The sequence below is a fragment of the Thermobia domestica genome, chromosome 15 (genome assembly GCF_964235325.1).
Source record: "Thermobia domestica chromosome 15, izTheDome1.hap1.1, whole genome shotgun sequence".
Lineage (NCBI taxonomy): Eukaryota > Metazoa > Arthropoda > Insecta > Zygentoma > Lepismatidae > Thermobia > Thermobia domestica.
Window position 1 is genome coordinate 155,830,766 of NC_137468.1, and position 8,896 is coordinate 155,839,661.

Genomic DNA, 8,896 nt, shown 5'->3' on the forward strand with positions numbered 1-8,896 from the left:
TAAGAAGGGCATAGACGTTACTGAAGAGGAACTAGCCCCATAAGCAATTACTTATTACTCCAAAAAGGAGAGCTATTATTATTATTAATGTATAGGTGTTATAAAGATTACTGGTAGCCCAAGAGATCAAATCAGTATACGCCACTTAGCCTATACTCAATTGGCTACTAAGATAACCAATGAAACCTATATGTCGGCAACAATATTAATTGCCTTTTGTTTTGTTGCTTTATTTGTGTACGTTTGTGTGTATAATTTTGTACGTATTTTGAGCTTTTCCTTTCTGCATTGTTGCCAAACTAGTTGATTTCTCTAACATTTGTATTTAAACTGGGGATCCATGTGAAGTTACAATGTTTTTTTTTTAATGTTAAGCTATAATTATTAAAATAAGACATATTATAATGTAATAAGACCGTAATAATGAAAATTAAAAAGGAGAAACAAATTTCCTTTTCAGATATTAAAACAACTCTACGAAGGGGGAAAAAAAGTAATGGCCAGTGAGGGGATCGAACCCACGACCTTCGCGTTATTAGCACGACGCTCTAACCAACTGAGCTAACCGGCCACGCAAGTTACAGTGCGTCTTTTCTTTTACAGACTTACACGTCATTATCTTCCTTCTTTCCATTCAGTTTAGTTGGAGGCTGCCTGAAGAGAGAGTAGTGATTCGGAACTGCAACAGTGACGAACTTATTAGTTGAACAGTCACAGAAGCAGTTTCGTGACGGAATGTGCTCCGTAGAAAGTTTCGAGTGCTGCCAGAATTGCCAGGCATAGCAGAATTGTACAATTTTTGTTTTACTTGTGCATTGGAATATCTATTTACAATATATATATCTATATCTATATATATATATATATATATATATATATATATATATATATATATATATATATATATATATATATATATATATATATATATTATGAGCATTTAGACAATGAATTAATTCATTTTTATTTATTTATGTATTCTTCAATATCACGTATATTCTGCATTATGATTGAACCTTTCATAATTGGCTGTGTATTTTTCCCTTTATGTATTTCTTCATATATTGGTAGAATATACGATATTTATATATTAGTACTGATTGCAATTCTATCCAAATCCTTAACGAAAATAATGTTAACTTCAATAAATATTTTGTCGTGTTAGGAGCGCATCAAGGTTACTAGAAGGAAAGGTTGGGCTATTCGCACAGACGCTTCGCTCCTCGTTTTGCGTGACGTCACCAGCGAGGAGCAGCAAGTAGGTATAGAGGTGTACGAAGCAGCCAGAATGTCTTTTTTCTTTCTTTATGCATAACATTTTCTCTGTCACAACATTCTCCTACACACAAATTACAAATAAATAAATAATAAATAAACCAGCAATAAATAGAACATCATCTTAACGCAATTTATATTATGGAAAATTAACGATGTACCTGTGTTGCATGACCATCTAATTATTTTTTGATTAGATTGATAATTGTTGAATTAGAATCACATTTTAAATGTATTTATATCTGAAATGTTGCTGTGAATGTATTTAAGCAAAGTTGCAGATAAATGTGTGTTTTACCAGGGCAATCTCTGAAATTTCCGGTGCCTGGAGTTAAAATAATTGCGGAACCAATGATAAGGAGAGTTCGACACCCGGCATAAATAGATTACTTTGTGATTACTGATAAGAATATCTCAATAAATACTTAAAACCATGGATAATAATAATAATAATAATAATAATAATAATAATAATAATAATAATAATAATAATAATAATAATAATAATAATAATAATAATAATAATAATAATGAGAAGAAGAAGAAGAAGATCGTTGATGCATTCAGTTGCGGAATCCCTTTGATGCCTAGCAATTTATTTTGTTCAATATACGGCACGCAGGCTTAAAGTTTAAAATTGCCAATTCATATCTTCTCCACATGATTATTAAAACGGAACTCATCCGTTTTAAACGTCATGTCGACTATCCATCACAGATTATATTCAATGTAACCATTGTTGACGCTATGATTGCACTTCGTGACATTAATAGTACACAGTTTGGAAAAATTTATTTGGTTTATATCTAAATATTTGTATGCTAACTAGTGTTACGAGTCGAGACGAGACGAGAAATTAGGTTTTCTCGTCTTCTAGAATCGATTTTCGAAAAAAGCTCTTTTATTCTAGCCTCGAAGTTTCTCTAGCCTCTTGTGTAAATGTATGTACAAAATTTGTCCTCGGGAGACCCGGGTTCGATTCCCGGCGGGAGCTCATGTGGTTCGGATTCCACGTTAATCAGTAGGTCCACGTCTCATACAGCCTTGCTGCTGAAAAGGGACGTTAAACTCAAAATCAACTCAAAATTTGTCCTGACTTCTTAAAGTCACGAGAGATCCACGAAGGATGATATATAACAACAGTTAAACCATATTTATTATTGGAGTATATTGTGTAATGAATTGTGTATCTTTGAATGCTCTTCATTGTGTTCTTACAATCACTTTATCAATTTATAGTTTTTTTTTATTTTTTAACGATGAACCATGCCACACTAAACCGGTGTTTAAGGTTTAATACTTGGGTGAATTCGTGTTACCAATGAGACTCATGAAGTTTCTCATCTTGCCTCGAAAACGAGACGAGAACTCCCATATTTTTAAATTTAAACGAATTTAAAAGATTGTTCTCGTCTCGAATTGCAGACGAAACGAGACATTTCTCGCCTCGGTCTCGTCTCGTGGACAACACTAATCTCAACAATGAATTAGAAATAGTTAACCTGCTAGTTTTCCTCAACGGTCAAACTCTTCCATTTTGTGGTGCAAGGCGTGGGGCAATCGCCCCACCTGTTCTACCCACACGACGTCCCGGAAGTTTACTCTGATTTCTAACTCAAATAAACATTTAGAGGACCAATAAGCAGCAAAAATATCAAAAAATAATTTTAAATTATGAACTTCATGCATACATAGAAATTTATGAAAAAGAATAAGGAAAATAAACTTACTTTATTTTACTTTGAAATCGGGAAATTGGCTCCCCTAGAAAATTTTCTTCGGGTGCCTATGATCCTGACTGAGGACCTTTGTCTTTTCTTCACTATTTTGGCATGGAGGAACTAAAACTATCAGTTAAGCATGAATAGTGCAAATCAAAGGCGTACACATGCATAAAGAAATCGATTGATTGTACAATTGATAATAATTTAGAACAACTTTTAACTCGAAAAGAAACCGATGAAATATAAGCGTCACTGTTAATATTAAACAAACTGAAAATAGTTTGAAAAAGGTATCGGTAAATATTGGTGTTTATTTGCCAATGCCGATAACGATACTGCCAATTACCGATACTGATATATCGGTACATCCTTAATTCTATAATGTGGAACACTTGGAGATGAAAGACAAGTGCACGTAAAAACATATATGTACACAGGTACTCAAGTTCACACTGTCTTGCAATATTGCATGTCTACACTGTCAATCCCACGTAAAGAAATCTTCCAAGATATAGACAGACCTTTTCTCTATTAAATAATATTCGTCCACGTACACCACTAGAAAAGAAAGCAACACAATTCAACATAGCAAAAACCCAAAATAAATAAAGAATTGTTTGTGGTCTTACTAGCAAATCTTCGCGCGCCAAGCAGACGACAAGCTCTAAGTTCCTCGCTGGTGACGTCACTGTGAGAAGAGCGTGAAAGTAGAGGTTCGGGACATAGGTTAAGAGCACCCCCTGGGAGCGCATCACGGGGAAATCTACTTATGTCCGGAACCCATAAAGCCTATTTTTCCATACTGTTGTTTCAGGTTAATATATTCGTTTAGACTAATACGTGATGCACCCAGGGGCGGATCCAAGGGGGCGTTTGTCCCCCCAGAAGAGAAAACTTTCTTATTTTATATATAAATAAAACCCATCCCAGAGTTTGAAGCTCTTAAAAGTAGCTCTAAGTAACAGTATTACATCCCAGCGCCCTCCCCCAGAACTCTGTCCTGGATCTGCCCCTGGATGCGCCTCAAAATTTGAACTTACGAATTTATCTGTACTGCAACTATTATTTGTTGGAGCTTAACGTCCCTTCAGAACCGTTGCCATTTGAGACGATTCTTACCAGTAAAATCTCTTAATTCACACACACTCAAACACACACACACACACACAAAGATATTTAACGAATATATTTACGTATGTAGGCTTGCAACATGTAACTCGTATTAACTGGGTATTTTATGTGTACAAGTGTAGGGCTACTAGTCTGCAGCTATTACAACCGGTACACATCAGTTAAAATAAGTAAGTGCAAATGAACTGTGTTATCAGTAGCGTAACTAGAATTTTTCACAGGGGGGGCCAATGAAGGGCCCAAGAAAATTGTGAGGGTGCCATCTCCAATGAATGATTTTTTCATATCTATATCTATCTATCTATCTATCTATCTATATATATATATATATATATATATATATATATATATGTGTGTGTGTGTGTGTGTGGGTGGGTGGGTGTGGGTGTGGGTGGGGGTGTGGGGGTGTGTGTCCAAAAAATTCCGATTTCGAGAGATTTAAGGAACCATATCTCGGGAACCGTAAATCATAGAGAGATGATATTAGTGTTGATCAATACCTAAGAGGATGGTGAACATTTTGGTACTAAATAGTAAACACGAAATAGTACTACTGCCACTGGCCAAGTGGCACCGTTCCCTAGATATTGGCCAAAAACATTTGGATTTCGGTAGATTTAAGGAGCTATATCTTGGGAACCGTAAGTCATAGAAAGATGATATTTTGCGAATTTTTCAATTTTGAGCCCTCCATTTTGAGCATCTCTCTTCAATAACATATCGTAGAACGTTTTAACAGAACTCTTAAACAAAGCATGTGGAAAAAAATTCAGTACTCAATAAAATTATAAATAGCTAGATATATTATAATAAGGTGGATCACTAGGTGTTCCTAGTGCTATGTTAAACGCTGCTTAAATAGTGTGGCGTTGCCACATAGTATGGAGTGTTTACTGATGAGAGAAATTAGTTTTCGAACCTTACCGCAATTCAGCTTCTCGAACTGCAACGCTAGAATTCAGAAATTTTCTTATTGTGACTGCTACAGTAAACATACAAATTTGGCAACAACGTATTATGGCGTTTTGCGCAAGTTTCGTCTCAAAATTTATTTCCTTAATTGTAAACTAATATTTAAATAAAATATTAAACATAACAGAAAAAACTGTCAGACAATATATCTATTTCGTAATAAGAACGTTACTTTAAAATACTTTACACATATGAATAAACATTTTGTAAAACTGAGCACTTCTAGTAAGATATTACAGCGAATGCCATCTTGTGTGCTCATTGTAAAACGAATCAAATATTTTCTTTTATTTGTTACATTTTTCGATATCGGAAGACACAACCAAATGGATCAGTGTCTAGTGCTGTAGCTGAAACATTATTCTATCGTATAGTACAATATTTATAATATGTAACATTTCATTGCGCAGTAGTTAAGGCAATGAGCTAAAATATGTACTGACTTCCGGGTGGTGATCCACCTTAATGAGTATAATAACAAATTATATAGAACAATTGGTATAAAACTTATAAAAGTTAATAAGAAAAAATAATTTGTTAAAGTTCGTTCTGGCAATGCTCTTGGAGCATTATCAACTGTTTTTTTTTTCTTTCTTAATTTCATCTAGAAGTGATCAAAATCATTCCATGTGACGAGAGGTCCATGAAGGGTTTTATATAACAACATTCAAATCATATTTGTTATCGACAAGGTGACCAGACGTCCCGTTTTAGCCGGGACAGCCCCTTATTTTCAACCGTTGTCCCGTTTTTTTTCTGATTCTCAAATGGGACGCATACATGTCCCGTTTTTAAGCAAAAATGACTCAGGTGTCCGGTAATTATTAGTCAAAATATAAATGATCAATGCAAATTCTATACTTTCCCGTGCCAACACTCATTGGGAAGGTTCAGCCGTGTCTGGAACTTCTGAATGTTCAAATGGGAATTGAGTGTTCTGTGGTTCAAGTAGAAATTGAGTGGGAATTCTGAGTGTTCAAGTAGTTAAAAGTATTGTTGGGTTGTACTTAAGTTAGAAACGCTCTGTTATCATTCTTACTTGTGTACTTTGTAAATTGAAAATATTGCTGAGTCCCAAAATGCAATGTGGAACCCACCCACCCTTCCCGTCGCCGATTCGTATGCGTCCCGTTTTTGAAAGTAAAAATTCTGGTCACCTTGGTTATCGAAGTATATTGTATAATGACTTGAGGATCCTTAAACGTTGATGAATGCTCTTCGTTATGTTCGACCAAATTACTTTATCAATTTTGTAGCTTTTAAGCTTCTGAATCATGTAACACTAAAAGTTTTTTTTTTTTTTTTAGATCTAAGACTTTGATGAATTAGTGTTGCCCATGTGGCTCGTGAATTTTTTCTCGTCTTGTCTCTCGTGTCAAAAATGAGATGAGAATTGACATGTTTCTCGATGATACTTTTTGTCTCATTTTCGAGACGAGACATGTCTCGTCTCGTAAGCAACACTACTCACCATGTACGTACTTGACTGATTTGTATTTCTGTCTTTTGTAAGCAGTGAAATTAGGTAAAAGGAAATCTACAGTTTAAAGTAGAATCTGAACCATTGTAATATATTGGATGGTCTCTCCCTGAGAATGGAACCCGGAATCTCATGCGCCAAAGGTACACCTGCTAACCACTAGACCGGGGAGGAGGACTATAGAATGATACTATTCCAAATAATCTAGTAAACCTTGCTTTATAGGCATTATATTGCTTCATTGTACAGAGAATGTGGTATAATTCTTGATATCAGGATAAATAATATTGCGTTTATATTTTTTTTATACAGTATTATGTTCTCTTTATAGGTCAGATCATAGGTTTGGTCTTGTATGTACAGAGCGTATTGGTATACATCCTTTCCCCTCGTACCTATTCCGTCTATCAAAAAGAAACTTGTACATCTATTTCCTAACACCTAAAGTAGTTTTCGAAATACATTTGGATTGTGTGCTTTTATCCGGTACCATTACGGAGGAGACCCAAAATTGATGGAAGAAATGTTTGAGGGAATTTTCCCGACATTACCCCAATTTTCTCTGTTCAAATACGTTACGGGCGCCAATACATAGCACCTTTAGAAAGCTTGTTTTATGCTGAAGAGAATTAACTATAAACCAAGACTTTTCAATGAACAGTGTTGATTCAATAGCTATTTCGCTGCGAGTCTGCGATTTTCTTTATACTAACAGGGTTAATGGGCCGCAGGGACTTACTCCGTTGTCCATGATACCTATTTTTTTGTACATGAACACATTGTCTTGATGAGTCTTTCCGATTTTATTCATGATTGTTTGAGTGAAATAAAGAATTTAAAGAGAGCAACAGCAAATGTGCACAACACATTGCCTTTTATTTATTTATTTATTTATTTATTTATTTTTTTTTTTTTTTTGAATGCTTGATACTACTCCAACATCGACTAATGGCAACATGCTAACGAAATTGTTGATTATTTGCTGCTATTGAGCTATTGAGATTTCTTGACGGTTTTCTGCGTGAAGTTTCGAGCCGAAGCTCCTGCCTTCCATGTGTGTTATTGACTTGGCAGCTGGATGCAGACGTAAGTGTTCTGAAGGACTGCAACTGTCGCGAGTCCTTTGGGTTCTCTTCTTTCTAGCCTAACGCGGGCCTGGCATTGGATAAGTTCGTCTTGGCGGTGGTGGTCTGTTTCCAATCTGGGCGACTGCTGGATTTGTTTGTGTGCGGACATTGTCCCAGAATCTTGTCGAAAGCGTTTGCCTTACCTCGCTGAGGAGAGGCAGTTCCAAGTCTTCATGTATTTGCTGCTGTACGGAGGCCAACATATATTTACTCGTCATTCTGTTCTGCATTGCGAGAGTTGTCATGAAAATGAAAACCAAAGAAAATGTTGACGTTTGGAAGAGTAAAATTTCAGTGCTGGCAAACACAAACTATTGATAATTAGACGTCCATAGCTATTTAAGAACAAACTTTCTCGAAACAAAATCCCAGTAAAATTTGTAAATTTTTTGTATACATTGCCATCTGTTGTTAGTACTTCGTACTTTGACTACTTCTGTAAGTTAAACTTTATAGAGTTAAGGATAATCAACTTAGGTTTGACAGAAAGTCAATGATGTTAGCGAAATAAGTTCGTTAAAGCTTTTAGTGGTCTTAGCTTTATTTTGTGAAAATGTTATAGTAGCTGAACGGTTTATATATCATTGGAAAACGGTGGCGTAGAATTGAAAACAATTCTTACTATTTTTTTTTTTAATTTTTAACATATCGAATTATGTATTCTAACTAAATTACAACATTTTGATAAAAATAGAATCGGATGAAAACAATAGACAACAAATCGATTTAGGAGAATTGTTTAAAAATCACCATGAAAACAGGATTAACAAGGACAGAGGTGGCAGTGGCTGAAGTTGTTGGTCTTTTTGGATAAGGTTCACCACAGATGCATCCATACTGAATTTCTTGCCATTTTAGCAACATCTCCAAATTGAGTTTGCAGCGTGGTTGACCTTCCAATAAGGTAAAATATAATGATACAGTTCGCAAGAAGTGCCTGCATTCGGTTTCTGATTTTTCACGTTGTCATATGGTTCCTGCTGCATAATACAAGGCCTTCATTCCATAAATATCTATACAAGGTACAGCAGCAGCAAACTCCTCTAGATTTTTGCATGCAAAGTTAATATACGGCTTTCATTCCATAAATATCTATACAAGGTACAGCAGCAGCAAACTCCTCTAGATTTTTGCATGCAAAGTTAATATACGGCTTTCATTCCATAAATATCTATACAAGGTACAGC

General features: G+C 35.2%; 1 non-coding gene across 1 annotated transcript; it reads right to left on the bottom strand.

The window, feature by feature from the left end:
* Nucleotides 1-497: 497 nt before the first annotated feature.
* TRNAI-AAU (transfer RNA isoleucine (anticodon AAU)) lies at nt 498-571 on the bottom strand. Its single transcript has one exon. It is a non-coding gene; the product is annotated as a tRNA-Ile (tRNA).
* Nucleotides 572-8,896: the final 8,325 nt, after the last annotated feature.